This window comes from Rhipicephalus microplus, unplaced genomic scaffold, assembly GCF_043290135.1.
Source record: "Rhipicephalus microplus isolate Deutch F79 unplaced genomic scaffold, USDA_Rmic scaffold_13, whole genome shotgun sequence".
Taxonomy (NCBI): domain Eukaryota; kingdom Metazoa; phylum Arthropoda; class Arachnida; order Ixodida; family Ixodidae; genus Rhipicephalus; species Rhipicephalus microplus.
The window spans coordinates 1082079-1097955 of NW_027464586.1; the positions used below are offsets into that span (position 1 = coordinate 1082079).

Consider the following 15877-nt stretch of genomic DNA (forward strand, 5'->3'; position numbering starts at 1 on the left):
TTTGGGCTGATAGCTTTGAAGATATGTTTTGATGGTGGTGGAGAGCGGAGCAGGACTGTCTCCATGGGGCAATTGGCTAGCGCGATCGGCTGTTAACCGAAAGGTTGGAGGTTCGAGCACATCCGGTGGTGGTGCGGTGCTTTTTTTCTTTGGGCTGATAGCTTTGAAGATAAGTTCTGATGGTGGTGAGAGGGGAGCAAGACTGTCTCCGTGGCGCAATCGGCTAGCGCGATCAGCTGTTAACCGAAAGGTTGGAGGTTCGAGCCCACCTGGTGGTGGTGCAGCGCTTTTTTTCTTTGCGCTGATAGCTCTGAAGAAATGTTCTGATGGTGATGAGAGTGGAGCCCGACGGTCTCCGTGGGGCAATTGGCTAGCGCGATCGGATGTTAACCGAAAGGTTGGATGTTCGAGCCCACCTGATGGTGGTGCGGCGCTTTTTTTTCTTTGGGCTGATAGCTTTGTAGATATGTTCTTATGGTGGTGAGGGTGGAGCAGGACTGTCTCCGTGGCGCAATTGGCTAGCGCGAGCGGCTGTTAACCAAAAGGTCGGAGGTTCGAGCCCACCCGGTGGTGGTGCGGCGCTTTTTTTTCTTTGGGCTGATAGCTTTAAAGATATGTTCTTATGGTGGTGAGAGTGGAGCAGGACTGTCTCCGTGGCGCAATTGGCTAGCGCGATCGGCTGTTAACCGAAATGTTGGAGGTTCGAGCCAACCTCGTGGTGGTGCGGCGCTTTTTTTTCTTTGGGCTGATAGCTTTGAAGATATGTTCTGATGGTGGTGAGAGTGGAGCAGGACTGTCTCCATGGCGCAATTGGCTAGCGCGATCGGCTGTTAACCAAAAGGTCGGAGGTTCGAGCCAACCCGGTGGTGGTATGGCGGTTTTTTTTGGGCTGATAGCTTTGAAGATATGTTCTGATGGTGGTCAGATTGGAGCAGGACTGTCTCCGTGGTGCAATTGGCTAGCGCGATCGGCTGTTAACCGAAAGGTTGGAGTTTTGAGCCCACCCGGCGGTGGTGCGACGCTTTTTTTTCTTTGGGCTGATAGCTTTGAAGATATGTTCTGATGGTGGTGAGAGTAGAGCAGGACTGTCTCCGTGGCGAAATTGGCTAGCGCGATCGGCTGTTAACCGAAAGGTTGGAGGTTCGAGCCCACCCGGTGGTGGTGCGGTGCTTTTTTTTCTTTGGGCTGATAGCTTTGAAGATATGTTCTGATGGTGGTGAGAGGGGGGCAAGACTGTCTCCGTGGCGCATTGGGCTAGCGCGATCGGCTGTTGACCGAAAGGTTGGAGTTTCGAACCCTCCCTGGAGTGGTGTGTTGCTTTTTTCTTGGCGCTGATAGCTTTTAGGATATGTTCTGATGGTGGTGAGAGTGGGGCAAGACTGTCTCCTTGGCGCAATGGGCTAGCGCGATCGGCTGTTAACTGAAAGGTTGGAGGTTCGAGCCCACCCGGTGGTGGTGCAGCGCTTTTTTTTCTTTGCGCTGACAGCTTTGAAGATATGTTCTGATGATGGTGAGAGTGGAGCAAGACTGCTTCCGTGGCGCAATGGGCTAGCGCGATCGGCTGTTAACCGATAGGTTGGAGTTTCGAGCCCTCCCGGGAGTGGTGTGTTGCTTTTTTTCTTTGCGGTAATAGCTTTGAAGATATGTTCTGATGGTGGTGAGAGTGGAGCAGGATTGTCTTCGTGGCGCAATTGGCTAGCGCGATCGGCTGTTAACCGAAAGGTTGGAGGTTCGAGCCCAACCGATGGTGGTGCGGCGCTTTTTTTTCTTTGGGGTGATAGCTCTGAAGAAATGTTCTGACGGTGGTGAGAGTGAAGCAGGACTGTCTCCGTGGCGCAATTGGCTAGCGTTATCGGCTGTTATCCGAAAAGTTGGAGGTTCGAGCCCACCCGGTGGTGGTGCGGCGCTTTTTTTTTCTTTTGTCTGATAGCTTTGTAGATATGTTCTGATGGTGGTGAGAGTGGAGCAGAATTCTCTCCGTGGCGCAATCGGCTAGCGTGATCGGCTGTTAACCGAAAAGTTGGTAGTTCGAGCCCACCCTGTGGTGGTATGCCGCTTTTTTTCTTTGGGCTGATAGCTTTGAAGATATGTTCTGATGGTGGTGAGAGTGGAGCAGGACTGTCTCCATGGCGCAATTGGCTAGCGCGATCGGCTGTTAACCGAAAGGCTGGAGTTTCGAGCCCAACCTGTGGTGGCGCGGCGCTTTTTTTTCTTTGGGCTGATAGCTTTGAAGATATGTTCTGATGGTGGTGAGAGTAGAGCAGGACTGTCTCCGTGGCGCAATTGGCTAGCGCGATCGGCTGTTAACCGAAAGCCTGGAGTTTCGAGCCCTCCCTGGAGTGGTGTTTGCTTTTTTCCTTGCGCTGATAGCTTTGAAGATATGTTCAGATGGTGGTGAGAGTGGAGCACGACTGTCTCCTTGGCGCAGCTGGCTAGCGCGATCGGCTGTTAACCAAAAGGTTGGAAGTTCGAGACCACCCGGTGACGCTGGGGCGCTTTTTTTATTTGTGCTGATAGCTTTGAAGATATGTTCTGATGGTGGTGAGAGTGGAGCAGGACTGTCTCCGTGGTGCCATTGGCTGGCGCGATTGGCCGTTAACCGAAAGGTTGGAGGTTCGAGCCCACCCGGTGGTGGTGCGGTGCTTTTTTTTGTTTGGGCTGATAGCTTTGAAGATATATATGTTCTGATGGTGGTGAGAGTGGAGCAGGACTGTCTCCGTGGCGCAATTGGCTTGGGCGATCGGCTGTTAACCGAAAGGTTTGAGGTTCGAGCCCACACGGTGGTGGTGCGGCGCTTTTTTTCTGTGGGCTGATAGCTTTGAAGATATGTTCTGATGGTGGTGAGAGTGGAGCACGACTGTCTCCGTGGCGCAATTGGCTAGCGTGATCGGCTGTTAACCGAAAAGTTGGAGGTTCGAGCACACCCGGTGGTGGTACGGCGCTTTTTTTTCTTTGGGCTGATAGCTTTGAAGATATGTTTTGATGGTGGTGGAGAGCGGAGCAGGACTGTCTCCATGGGGCAATTGGCTAGCGCGATCGGCTGTTAACCGAAAGGTTGGAGGTTCGAGCACATCCGGTGGTGGTGCGGTGCTTTTTTTCTTTGGGCTGATAGCTTTGAAGATAAGTTCTGATGGTGGTGAGAGGGGAGCAAGACTGTCTCCGTGGCGCAATCGGCTAGCGCGATCAGCTGTTAACCGAAAGGTTGGAGGTTCGAGCCCACCTGGTGGTGGTGCAGCGCTTTTTTTCTTTGCGCTGATAGCTCTGAAGAAATGTTCTGATGGTGGTGAGAGTGGAGCCCGACGGTCTCCGTGGGGCAATTGGCTAGCGCGATCGGATGTTAACCGAAAGGTTGGATGTTCGAGCCCACCTGATGGTGGTGCGGCGCTTTTTTTTCTTTGGGCTGATAGCTTTGTAGATATGTTCTTATGGTGGTGAGGGTGGAGCAGGACTGTCTCCGTGGCGCAATTGGCTAGCGCGAGCGGCTGTTAACCAAAAGGTCGGAGGTTCGAGCCCACCCGGTGGTGGTGCGGCGCTTTTTTTTTTTGGGCTGATAGCTTTGAAGATATGTTCTGATGGTGGTCAGATTGGAGCAGGACTGTCTCCGTGGTGCAATTGGCTAGCGCGATCGGCTGTTAACCGAAAGGTTGGAGTTTCGAGCCCACCCGGCGGTGGTGCGACGCTTTTTTTTCTTTGGGCTGATAGCTTTGAAGATATGTTCTGATGGTGGTGAGAGTAGAGCAGGACTGTCTCCGTGGCGAAATTGGCTAGCGCGATCGGCTGTTAACCGAAAGGTTGGAGGTTCGAGCCCACCCGGTGGTGGTGCGGTGCTTTTTTTTCTTTGGGCTGATAGCTTTGAAGATATGTTCTGATGGTGGTGAGAGGGGGGCAAGACTGTCTCCGTGGCGCATTGGGCTAGCGCGATCGGCTGTTGACCGAAAGGTTGGAGTTTCGAACCCTCCCTGGAGTGGTGTGTTGCTTTTTTCTTGGCGCTGATAGCTTTTAGGATATGTTCTGATGGTGGTGAGAGTGGGGCAAGACTGTCTCCTTGGCGCAATGGGCTAGCGCGATCGGCTGTTAACTGAAAAGTTGGAGGTTCGAGCCCACCCGGTGGTGGTGCAGCGCTTTTTTTTCTTTGCGCTGACAGCTTTGAAGATATGTTCTGATGATGGTGAGAGTGGAGCAAGACTGCTTCCGTGGCGCAATGGGCTAGCGCGATCGGCTGTTAACCGATAGGTTGGAGTTTCGAGCCCTCCCGGGAGTGGTGTGTTGCTTTTTTTCTTTGCGGTAATAGCTTTGAAGATATGTTCTGATGGTGGTGAGAGTGGAGCAGGATTGTCTTCGTGGCGCAATTGGCTAGCGCGATCGGCTGTTAACCGAAAGGTTGGAGGTTCGAGCCCAACCGATGGTGGTGCGGCGCTTTTTTTTCTTTGGGGTGATAGCTCTGAAGAAATGTTCTGACGGTGGTGAGAGTGAAGCAGGACTGTCTCCGTGGCGCAATTGGCTAGCGCGATCGGCCGTTAACCGAAAGGTTGGAGTTTCGAGCCCACCCGGCGGTGGTGCGGCGCTTTTTTTTCTTTTGGCTGATAGCTTTAAAGATATGTTCTGATGGTGGTGAGAGTAGAGCAGGACTGTCTCCGTGGCGCAATTGGCTAGCGCGATCGGCTGTTAACCGAAAGGTTGGAGTTTCGAGCCTTCTCGAGAGAGGTGTGTTGCTTTTTTCTTTGTGCTGATAGCTTTGAAGATATGTTCTGATGGTGGTGAGAGTGGAGCAGGACTGTCTCCATGGCGCAATTGGCTAGCGCGATCGGCTGTTAACCAAAAGGTCGGAGGTTCGAGCCAACCCGGTGGTGGTATGGCGGTTTTTTTTGGGCTGATAGCTTTGAAGATATGTTCTGATGCTGGTCAGATTGGAGCAGGACTGTCTCCGTGGTGCAATTGGCTAGCGCGATCGGCTGTTAACCGAAAGGTTGGAGTTTTGAGCCCACCCGGCGGTGGTGCGACGCTTTTTTTCTTTGGGCTGATAGCTTTGAAGATATGTTCTGATGGTGGTGAGAGTAGAGCAGGACTGTCTCCGTGGCGAAATTGGCTAGCGCGATCGGCTGTTAACCGAAAGGTTGGAGGTTCGAGCCCACCCGGTGGTGGTGCGGTGCTTTTTTTTCTTTGGGCTGATAGCTTTGAAGATATGTTCTGATGGTGGTGAGAGGGGGGCAAGACTGTCTCCGTGGCGCATTGGGCTAGCGCGATCGGCTGTTGACCAAAAGGTTGGAGTTTCGAACCCTCCCTGGAGTGGTGTGTTGCTTTTTTCTTGGCGCTGATAGCTTTTAGGATATGTTCTGATGGTGGTGAGAGTGGGGCAAGACTGTCTCCTTGGCGCAATGGGCTAGCGCGATCGGCTGTTAACTGAAAGGTTGGAGGTTCGAGCCCACCCGGTGGTGGTGCAGCGCTTTTTTTTCTTTGCGCTGACAGCTTTGAAGATATGTTCTGATGATGGTGAGAGTGGAGCAAGACTGCTTCCGTGGCGCAATGGGCTAGCGCGATCGGCTGTTAACCGATAGGTTGGAGTTTCGAGCCCTCCCGGGAGTGGTGTGTTGCTTTTTTTCTTTGCGGTAATAGCTTTGAAGATATGTTCTGATGGTGGTGAGAGTGGAGCACGACTGTCTCCGTGGCGCAATTGGCTAGCGTGATCGGCTGTTAACCGAAAGGTTGGAGGTTCGAGCCCAACCGATGGTGGTGCGGCGCTTTTTTTTCTTTGGGGTGATAGCTCTGAAGAAATGTTCTGACGGTGGTGAGAGTGAAGCAGGACTGTCTCCGTGGCGCAATTGGCTAGCGTTATCGGCTGTTATCCGAAAAGTTGGAGGTTCGAGCCCACCCGGTGGTGGTGCGGCGCTTTTTTTTCTTTTGTCTGATAGCTTTGTAGATATGTTCTGATGGTGGTGAGAGTGGAGCAGAATTCTCTCCGTGGCGCAATCGGCTAGCGTGATCGGCTGTTAACCGAAAAGTTGGTAGTTCGAGCCCACCCTGTGGTGGTATGCCGCTTTTTTTTCTTTGGGCTGATAGCTTTGAAGATATGTTCTGATGGTGGTGAGAGTGGAGCAGGACTGTCTCCATGGCGCAATTGGCTAGCGCGATCGGCTGTTAACCGAAAGGTTGGAGTTTCGAGCCCAACCGGTGGTGGCGCGGCGCTTTTTTTTCTTTGGGCTGATAGCTTTGAAGATATGTTCTGATGGTGGTGAGAGTAGAGCAGGACTGTCTCCGTGGCGCAATTGGCTAGCGCGATCGGCTGTTAACCGAAAGCCTGGAGTTTCGAGCCCTCCCTGGAGTGGTGTTTGCTTTTTTCCTTGCGCTGATAGCTTTGAAGATATGTTCAGATGGTGGTGAGAGTGGAGCACGACTGTCTCCTTGGCGCAGTTGGCTAGCGCGATCGGCTGTTAACCAAAAGTTTGGAAGTTCGAGACCACCCGGTGACGCTGGGGCGCTTTTTTTATTTGTGCTGATAGCTTTGAAGATATGTTCTGATGGTGGTGAGAGTGGAGCAGGACTGTCTCCGTGGTGCCATTGGCTGGCGCGATTGGCCGTTAACCGAAAGGTTGGAGGTTCGAGCCCACCCGGTGGTGGTGCGGTGCTTTTTTTTGTTTGGGCTGATAGCTTTGAAGATATATATGTTCTGATGGTGGTGAGAGTGGAGCAGGACTGTCTCCGTGGCGCAATTGGCTTGGGCGATCGGCTGTTAACCGAAAGGTTGGAGGTTCGAGCCCACACGGTGGTGGTGCGGCGCTTTTTTTCTGTGGGCTGATAGCTTTGAAGATATGTTCTGATGGTGGTGAGAGTGGAGCACGACTGTCTCCGTGGCGCAATTGGCTAGCGTGATCGGCTGTTTACCGAAAAGTTGGAGGTTCGAGCACACCCGGTGGTGGTACGGCGCTTTTTTTTCTTTGGGCTGATAGCTTTGAAGATATGTTTTGATGGTGGTGGAGAGCGGAGCAGGACTGTCTCCATGGGGCAATTGGCTAGCGCGATCGGCTGTTAACCGAAAGGTTGGAGGTTCGAGCACATCCGGTGGTGGTGCGGTGCTTTTTTTCTTTGGGCTGATAGCTTTGAAGATATGTTCTGATGGTGGTGAGAGGGGAGCAAGACTGTCTCCGTGGCGCAATCGGCTAGCGCGATCAGCTGTTAACCGAAAGGTTGGAGGTTCGAGCCCACCTGGTGGTGGTGCAGCGCTTTTTTTCTTTGCGCTGATAGCTCTGAAGAAATGTTCTGATGGTGGTGAGAGTGGAGCCCGACGGTCTCCGTCGGGCAATTGGCTAGCGCGATCGGATGTTAACCGAAAGGTTGGATGTTCGAGCCCACCTGATGGTGGTGCGGCGCTTTTTTTTCTTTGGGCTGATAGCTTTGTAGATATGTTCTTATGGTGGTGAGGGTGGAGCAGGACTGTCTCCGTGGCGCAATTGGCTAGCGCGAGCGGCTGTTAACCAAAAGGTCGGAGGTTCGAGCCCACCCGGTGGTGGTGCGGCGCTTTTTTTTCTTTGGGCTGATAGCTTTAAAGATATGTTCTTATGGTGGTGAGAGTGGAGCAGGACTGTCTCCGTGGCGCATTTGGCTAGCGCGATCGGCTGTTAACCGAAATGTTGGAGGTTCGAGCCAACCTCGTGGTGGTGCGGCGCTTTTTTATTTGTGCTGATAGCTTTGAAGATATGTTCTGATGGTGGTGAGAGTGGAGCAGGACTGTCTCCGTGGTGCCATTGGCTGGCGCGATTGGCCGTTAACCGAAAGGTTGGAGGTTCGAGCCCACCCGGTGGTGGTGCGGTGCTTTTTTTTGTTTGGGCTGATAGCTTTGAAGATATATATGTTCTGATGGTGGTGAGAGTGGAGCAGGACTGTCTCCGTGGCGCAATTGGCTTGGGCGATCGGCTGTTAACCGAAAGGTTGGAGGTTCGAGCCCACACGGTGGTGGTGCGGCGCTTTTTTTCTGTGGGCTGATAGCTTTGAAGATATGTTCTGATGGTGGTGAGAGTGGAGCACGACTGTCTCCGTGGCGCAATTGGCTAGCGTGATCGGCTGTTAACCGAAAAGTTGGAGGTTCGAGCACACCCGGTGGTGGTACGGCACTTTTTTTTCTTTGGGCTGATAGCTTTGAAGATATGTTTTGATGGTGGTGGAGAGCGGAGCAGGACTGTCTCCATGGGGCAATTGGCTAGCGCGATCGGCTGTTAACCGAAAAGTTGGAGGTTCGAGCACATCCGGTGGTGGTGCGGTGCTTTTTTTCTTTGGGCTGATAGCTTTGAAGATATGTTCTGATGGTGGTGAGAGGGGAGCAAGACTGTCTCCGTGGCGCAATCGGCTAGCGCGATCAGCTGTTAACCTAAACGTTGGAGGTTCGAGCCCACCTGGTGGTGGTGCAGCGCTTTTTTTCTTTGCGCTGATAGCTCTGAAGAAATGTTCTGATGGTGGTGAGAGTGGAGCCCGACGGTCTCCGTGGGGCAATTGGCTAGCGCGATCGGATGTTAACCGAAAGGTTGGATGTTCGAGCCCACCTGATGGTGGTGCGGCGCTTTTTTTTCTTTGGGCTGATAGCTTTGTAGATATGTTCTTATGGTGGTGAGGGTGGAGCAGGACTGTCTCCGTGGCGCAATTGGCTAGCGCGAGCGGCTGTTAACCAAAAGGTCGGAGGTTCGAGCCCACCCGGTGGTGGTGCGGCGCTTTATTTTCTTTGGGCTGATAGCTTTAAAGATATGTTCTTATGGTGGTGAGAGTGGAGCAGGACTGTCTCCGTGGCGCAATTGGCTAGCGCGATCGGCTGTTAACCGAAATGTTGGAGGTTCGAGCCAACCTCGTGGTGGTGCGGCGCTTTTTTTTCTTTGGGCTGATAGCTTTGAAGATATGTTCTGATGGTGGTGAGAGTGGAGCAGGACTGTCTTCGTGGCGCAATTGGCTAGCGCGATCGGCTGTTAACCGAAAGGTTGGAGGTTCGAGCCCAACCGGTGGTGGTGCAGCGCTTTTTTTTCTTTGGGGTGATAGCTCTGAAGAAATGTTCTGACGGTGGTGAGAGTGGAGCACGACTGTCTCCGTGGGGCAATTGGCTAGCGCGATCGGCTGTTAACCGAAAGGTTGGATGTTCGAGCCCACCCGATGGTGGTGTGGCGCTTTTTTTCTTTGGGCTGATAGCTTTGAAGATATGTTCTTATGGTGGTGAGAGTGGAGCAGGACTGTCTCCGTGGCGCAATTGGCTAGCGCGATCGGCTGTTAACCGAAAAGTTGGAGGTTCGAGCCTACCCGGTGGTTGTGCGGCGCTTTTTTTTCTGTGGGCTGATGGTTTTGAAGATATGTTCTGATGGTGGTCAGAGTGGAGCATGACTGTCTCCATGGCGCAATTGGCTAGCGTGATCGGCTGTTAACCGAAAAGTTGGAGGTTCAATCCCACCTCGGGGTGGTGCGGCGCTTTTTTTTCTTTAGGCTGATAGCTTTGAAGATATGTTCTGATGGTGGTGAGAGTGGAGCACGACTGTCTCCATGGCGCGATTGGCTAGCGCGATCGGCTGTTAACCAAAAGGTTGGAGTTTCGAGCCCACCCGGCGACGGTGCGGCGCTTTTTTTCTTTGGGCTGATAGCTTTGAAGATATGTTCTGATGGTGGTGAGAGTAGAGCAGGACTGTCTCAGTGGCGCAATTGGCTAGCGCGATCGGCTGTTAACTGAAAGGTTAGAGTTTCGAGCCCTCTCGGGAGAGGTGTGTTGCTTTTTTCTTTGTGCTGATAGCTTTGAAGATATGTTCTGATTGTGGTGAGAGTGGAGCACGACTGTCTCCATGGCGCAATTGGCTAGCGCGATCGGCTGTTAACCAAAAGGTCGGAGGTTCGAGCCAACCCGGTGGTGGTATGGCGCTTTTTTTGGGCTGATAGCTTTGAAGATATGTTCTGATGGTGGTGAGAGTTGAGCAGGACTGTCTCCGTGGCGCAATTGGCTAGCGCGATCGGCTGTTACCCGAAAGGTTGGAGTTTCGAGCCCACCTGGTGGTGGTGCGACGCTTTTTTTTCTTTGGGCTGATAGCTTTGATGATATGTTCTGATGGTGGTAAGAGTAGAGCAGGACTGTCTCCATGGCGCAATTGGCTAGCGCGATCGGCTGTTAACCGAAAGGTCGGAGGTTCGAGCCCACCCGGTGGTGGTGCGGCACTTTTTTTTCTTTGGGGTGATAGCTCTGAAGAAATGGTCTGACGGTGGTGAGAGTGGAGCAGGACGGACCCCGTGGCGCAATTGGCTAGCGCGATCGGCTGTTAACCGAAAGGTTGGAGGTTCGAGCCTACCCGGTGGTTGTGCGGCGAATTTTTTTTCTGTGGGCTGATAGCTTTGAAGATATGTTTTGATAGTGGTGAGAGTGGAGCATGACGGTCTCCATGGCGCAATTGGCTAGCGTGATCGGCTGTTAACCGAAAAGTTGGAGGTTCGAGCCCACCTCGTGGTGGTGCGGCGCTTTTTTTTCTTTGGGCTCATAGCTTTGAAGATATGTTCTGATGGTGGTGAGAGTGGAGCAGGACTGTCTCCATGGCGCAATTGGCTAGCGCGATCGGCTTTTAACCAAAAGGTCAGAGGTTCGAGCCCACCCGGTGGTGGTATGGCGCTTTTTTTGTTTGGGCTGATAGCTTTGAAGATATGTTCTGATGGTGGTGAGAGTGGAGCAGGAGTGTCTCCGTGGCGCAATTGGCTAGCGCGATCGGCTGTTAACCGAAAGGTTGGAGTTTCGAGCCCACCCGGTGGTGGTGCGGCGCTTTTTTTTCTTTGGGCTGATAGCTTTAAAGATATGTTCTGATGGTGGTGAGAGTAGAGCAGGACTGTCTCCGTGGCGCAATTGGCTAGCGCGATCGGCTGTTAACCGAAAGGTTGGAGTTTCGAGCCTTCTCGAGAGAGGTGTGTTGCTTTTTTCTTTGTGCTGATAGCTTTGAAGATATGTTCTGATGGTGGTGAGAGTGGAGCAGGACTGTCTCCATGGCGCAATTGGCTAGCGCGATCGGCTGTTAACCAAAAGGTCGGAGGTTCGAGCCAACCCGGTGGTGGTATGGCGGTTTTTTTTGGGCTGATAGCTTTGAAGATATGTTCTGATGGTGGTGAGATTGGAGCAGGACTGTCTCCGTGGTGCAATTGGCTAGCGCGATCGGCTGTTGACCGAAATGTTGGAGTTTCGAGCCCTCCCGGGAGTGGTGTGTTGCTTTTTTCTTTGCGCTGATAGCTTTTAGGATATTCACAGAAGTTAAAAAACAGCGCTAAAAAGACGGGACAAGAAAAGAAAGGACAACAGGACAGGGCGCTGACTAGCAACCAAATATGTTTATTTCTTCAGTCAGCATACATATATACCACCGCACTATCGCAAAAAACAGCCTACGCAGCGGCATGTGAGCCTGCGCAGAGGCATTCCAAAAAATTAGTTTGACAGAAAATTGATTTCCTTCGGAAGGAGGGAAATGGAAGGGAGGCTAACACATGCTTCACCACTGTTATGAATGTGAAAAGCTTCCGAAATGAGACGTGCACGTTCATCGTGGTAGTATGATAAGAAAATGGTATCTTTAAAAGATGGGTGGCAACCGCAGTTGTTACAGTGAAGGGAAAGCTGACTATCTGTAGCGCGATTATGAACTTTGTTTGAATGCTCGCGCAAGCGGTCATTAGCACAACGGCCCGTTTGCCCTATATAACACCGACCACAGGAAAGAGGAATCTTGTAGACAACGCCATGACGACATTTCACAAACTTGTGCCTGTGCTTCTTAGTACATCCTTTTTTGTACGGTGCCTCACGATTAACATGCTGGCATAAGCTGCCTAGCTTATTTTGGGCAGAAAATAGCAGCTTAATGCCTGCCCTGGCAACAACTTTTTTTAAATTGTGCGCTACCTTGTGCACATAGGGGATAACTGCTACGCTTTTTAGCCGGCTATTTTCAGACTGCACAGTGGCCGGGCGCTTGTCCTTACAGACTGCTACTAGGCTTTCAGCAATACTAGTCAAAAGCGTTGCAGGAAAACCTGCAAGCTTCAGGCGGTCAACTTGCGAAAAGAAACACTTTTCAACTTGGTGGTCACAGGACCTGTAGAGCGCCGCCTTCATGCAAGCTCTTGCAATGCCACGTTTAACAATTTTTGAGTGCGCCGAAGAAAAGGGAAGAAGGGCCTTTTTTGACCTGGGTGCGTAACCCCAACACACGTGGCTGTTTGAGAACGACAGTTCTAAGTCTAAAAAGCGTAGTTTGTTATTTGAAGGATGCTCAGTCTTCAATTCAAAAGAACTTAATTCTGCGCGGAACACGTCAATTATTTTAGAAGCAGCAGGCTGCGCGTCAGGTGGGTTAGTGCGGTAAAAAATTAAAAAATCATCCACGTAGCGCATCACTTTTACCGTGCTCGTCTGATCTAGCTTGCTCTCTAGATTGCGGTCAAAGCTAGCCAATAAAAGGTCACTCAGAATGGGGGCGATGCAAGACCCTATGCACACTCCTTTACGTTGTATAAAAAGCTTATCATCCAGGCAGATGAAGGTCGATTGCATATAAAACTTTAAAAGTGCTAAAAACCGATGGACAGTGATTCCACAGGCGTTTTGGAACTTAAGAACCCCGAATCTGTCTATGCAATAGCCTACTTCAGTACACACTTCTTCCTGAGGGAGCGCTTTTTAGACTTAGAACTGTCGTTCTCAAACAGCCACGTGTGTTGGGGTTACGCACCCAGGTCAAAAAAGGCCCTTCTTCCCTTTTCTTCGGCGCACTCAAAAATTGTTAAACGTGGCATTGCAAGAGCTTGCATGAAGGCGGCGCTCTACAGGTCCTGTGACCACCAAGTTGAAAAGTGTTTCTTTTCGCAAGTTGACCGCCTGAAGCTTGCAGGTTTTCCTGCAACGCTTTTGACTAGTATTGCTGAAAGCCTAGTAGCAGTCTGTAAGGACAAGCGCCCGGCCACTGTGCAGTCTGAAAATAGCCGGCTAAAAAGCGTAGCAGTTATCCCCTATGTGCACAAGGTAGCGCACAATTTAAAAAAAGTTGTTGCCAGGGCAGGCATTAAGCTGCTATTTTCTGCCCAAAATAAGCTAGGCAGCTTATGCCAGCATGTTAATCGTGAGGCACCGTACAAAAAAGGATGTACTAAGAAGCACAGGCACAAGTTTGTGAAATGTCGTCATGGCGTTGTCTACAAGATTCCTCTTTCCTGTGGTCGGTGTTATATAGGGCAAACGGGCCGTTGTGCTAATGACCGCTTGCGCGAGCATTCAAACAAAGTTCATAATCGCGCTACAGATAGTCAGCTTTCCCTTCACTGTAACAACTGCGGTTGCCACCCATCTTTTAAAGATACCATTTTCTTATCATACTACCACGATGAACGTGCACGTCTCATTTCGGAAGCTTTTCACATTCATAACAGTGGTGAAGCATGTGTTAGCCTCCCTTCCATTTCCCTCCTTCCGAAGGAAATCAATTTTCTGTCAAACTAATTTTTTGGAATGCCTCTGCGCAGGCTCACATGCCGCTGCGTAGGCTGTTTTTTGCGATAGTGCGGTGGTATATATGTATGCTGACTGAAGAAATAAACATATTTGGTTGCTAGTCAGCGCCCTGTCCTGTTGTCCTTTCTTTTCTTGTCCCGTCTTTTTAGCGCTGTTTTTTAACTTCTGTGAACATGAACCAACCAGCCCAAATGCGTACGCTTCTGCATTTTAGGATATGTTCTGATGGTGGTGAGAGTGGGGCAAGACTGTCTCCGTGGCGCAATGGGCTAGCGCGATCGGCTGTTAACTGAAAGGTTGGAGGTTCGAGCCCACCCGGTGGTGGTGCAGCGCTTTTTTTTCTTTGCGCTGACAGCTTTGAAGGTATGTTCTGATGATGGTGAGAGTGCAGCAAGACTGCTTCCGTGGCGCAATGGGCTAGCGCGATCGGCTGTTAACCGAAAGGTTGGAGTTTCGAGCCCTCCCGGGAGTGGTGTGTTGCTTTTTTTTTGCGGTAATAGCTTTGAAGATATGTTCTGATGGTGGTGAGAGTGGAGCAGGACTGTCTTCGTGGCGCAATTGGCTAGCGCGATCGGCTGTTAACCGAAAGGTTTGAGGTTCGAGCCCAACCGATGGTGGTGCGGCGCTTTTTTTTCTTTGGGGTGATAGCTCTGAAGAAATGTTGTGACGGTGGTGAGAGTGAAGCAGGACTGTCTCCGTGGCGCAATTGGCTAGCGTTATCGGCTGTTATCCGAAAAGTTGGAGGTTCGAGCCCACCCGGTGGTGGTGCGGCGCTTTTTTTTCTTTTGTCTGATAGCTTTGTAGATATGTTCTGATGGTGGTGAGAGTGGAGCAGAATTCTCTCCGTGGCGCAATCGGCTAGCGTGATCGGCTGTTAACCGAAAAGTTGGTAGTTCGAGCCCACCCTGTGGTGGTATGCCGCTTCTTTTCTTTGGGCTGATAGCTTTGAAGATATGTTCTGATGGTGGTGAGAGTGGAGCAGGACTGTCTCCATGGCGCAATTGGCTAGCGCGATCGGCTGTTAACCGAAAGGTTGGAGTTTCGAGCCCACCCGGTGGTGGTGCGGCGCTTTTTTTTCTTTGGGCTGATAGCTTTGAAGATATGTTCTGATGGTGGTGAGAGTAGAGCAGGACTGTCTCCGTGGCGCAATTGGCTAGCGCAATCGGCTGTTAACCGAAATCTTGGAGTTTCGAGCCCTCCCTGGAGTGGTGTGTTGCTTTTTTCTTTGCGCTGATAGCTTTGAAGATATGTTCAGATGGTGGTGAGAGTGGAGCACGACTGTCTCCTTGGCGCAGTTGGCTAGCGCGATCGGCTGTTAACCAAAAAGTTGGAGGTTCGAGCACACCCGGTGGTGGTGCGGCGCTTTTTTTTCTTTGGGCTGATAGCTTTGAAGATATGTTTTGATGGTGGTGGAGAGCGGAGCAGGACTGTCTCCATGGGGCAATTGGCTAGCGCGATCGGCTGTTAACCGAAAGGTTGGAGGTTCGAGCACATCCGGTGGTGGTGCGGTGCTTTTTTTCTTTGGGCTGATAGCTTTGAAGATATGTTCTGATGGTGGTGAGAGGGGAGCAAGACTGTCTCCGTGGCGCAATCGGCTAGCGCGATCAGCTGTTGACCGAAAGGTTGGAGTTTCGAGCCCTCCCTTAATGGTGTGTTGCTTTTTTCTTTGCGCTGATAGCTTTGAAGATATGTTCTGATGGTGGTGAGAGTGGAGCAGGACTGTCTCCGTGGCGCAATTGGCTAGCGCGATCGGCTGATAACCGAAAGGTTGGAGTTTCGAGCCCACCCGGCGGTGGTGCGGCGCTTTTTTTTCTTTGGGCTGATAGCTTTGAAGATATGTTCAGATGGTGGTGAGAGTCGAGCAGGACTGTCTCCGTGGCGCAATTGGCTAGCGCGATCGGCTGTTAACCGAAAGGTTGGAGGTTCGAGCCCAACCGGTGGTGGTGCGGCGCTTTTTTTTCTGTGGGCTGATAGCTTTGAAGATATGTTCTGATGGTGGTGAGAGTGGAGCATGGCTGTCTTCATGGCGCAATTGGCTAGCGTGATCGGCTGTTAACCGAAAAGTTGGAGGTTCGAGCCCACCTCGTGGTGGTGCGGCGCTTTTTTTTCTTTGGACTGATAGCTTTGAAGATATGTTCTGATGGTGGTGAGAGTGGAGCAGGACTGTCTCCGTGGCGCAATTGGCTAGCGCTATCGGCTGATAACCGAAAGGTTGGAGTTTCGAGCCCACCCGGCGGTGGTGCGGCGCTTTTTGTTCTTTGGGCTGATAGCTTTGAAGATATGTTCAGATGGTGGTGAGAGTAGAGCAGGACTGTCTCCGTGGCGCAATTGGCTAGCGCGATCGGCTGTTAACCGAAAGGTTTGAGTTTCGAGCCCACCCGGCGG

The 15877-nt window shown here is 51.5% G+C and overlaps 3 non-coding genes across 3 annotated transcripts; all 3 read left to right on the forward strand.

Moving 5' to 3' along the window:
• The first annotated feature begins 1529 nt into the window (after positions 1 to 1529).
• Positions 1530 to 1603, forward strand: TRNAN-GUU (transfer RNA asparagine (anticodon GUU)). The gene has a single exon. It is a non-coding gene; the product is annotated as a tRNA-Asn (tRNA).
• A 2584-nt stretch (positions 1604 to 4187) lies between these two features.
• On the forward strand, positions 4188 to 4261 carry TRNAN-GUU (transfer RNA asparagine (anticodon GUU)). Its single transcript has one exon. It is a non-coding gene; the product is annotated as a tRNA-Asn (tRNA).
• Positions 4262 to 5509: 1248 nt separating this feature from the next.
• TRNAN-GUU (transfer RNA asparagine (anticodon GUU)) lies at positions 5510 to 5583 on the forward strand. Its single transcript has one exon. It is a non-coding gene; the product is annotated as a tRNA-Asn (tRNA).
• The last annotated feature ends 10294 nt before the right edge of the window (positions 5584 to 15877 follow it).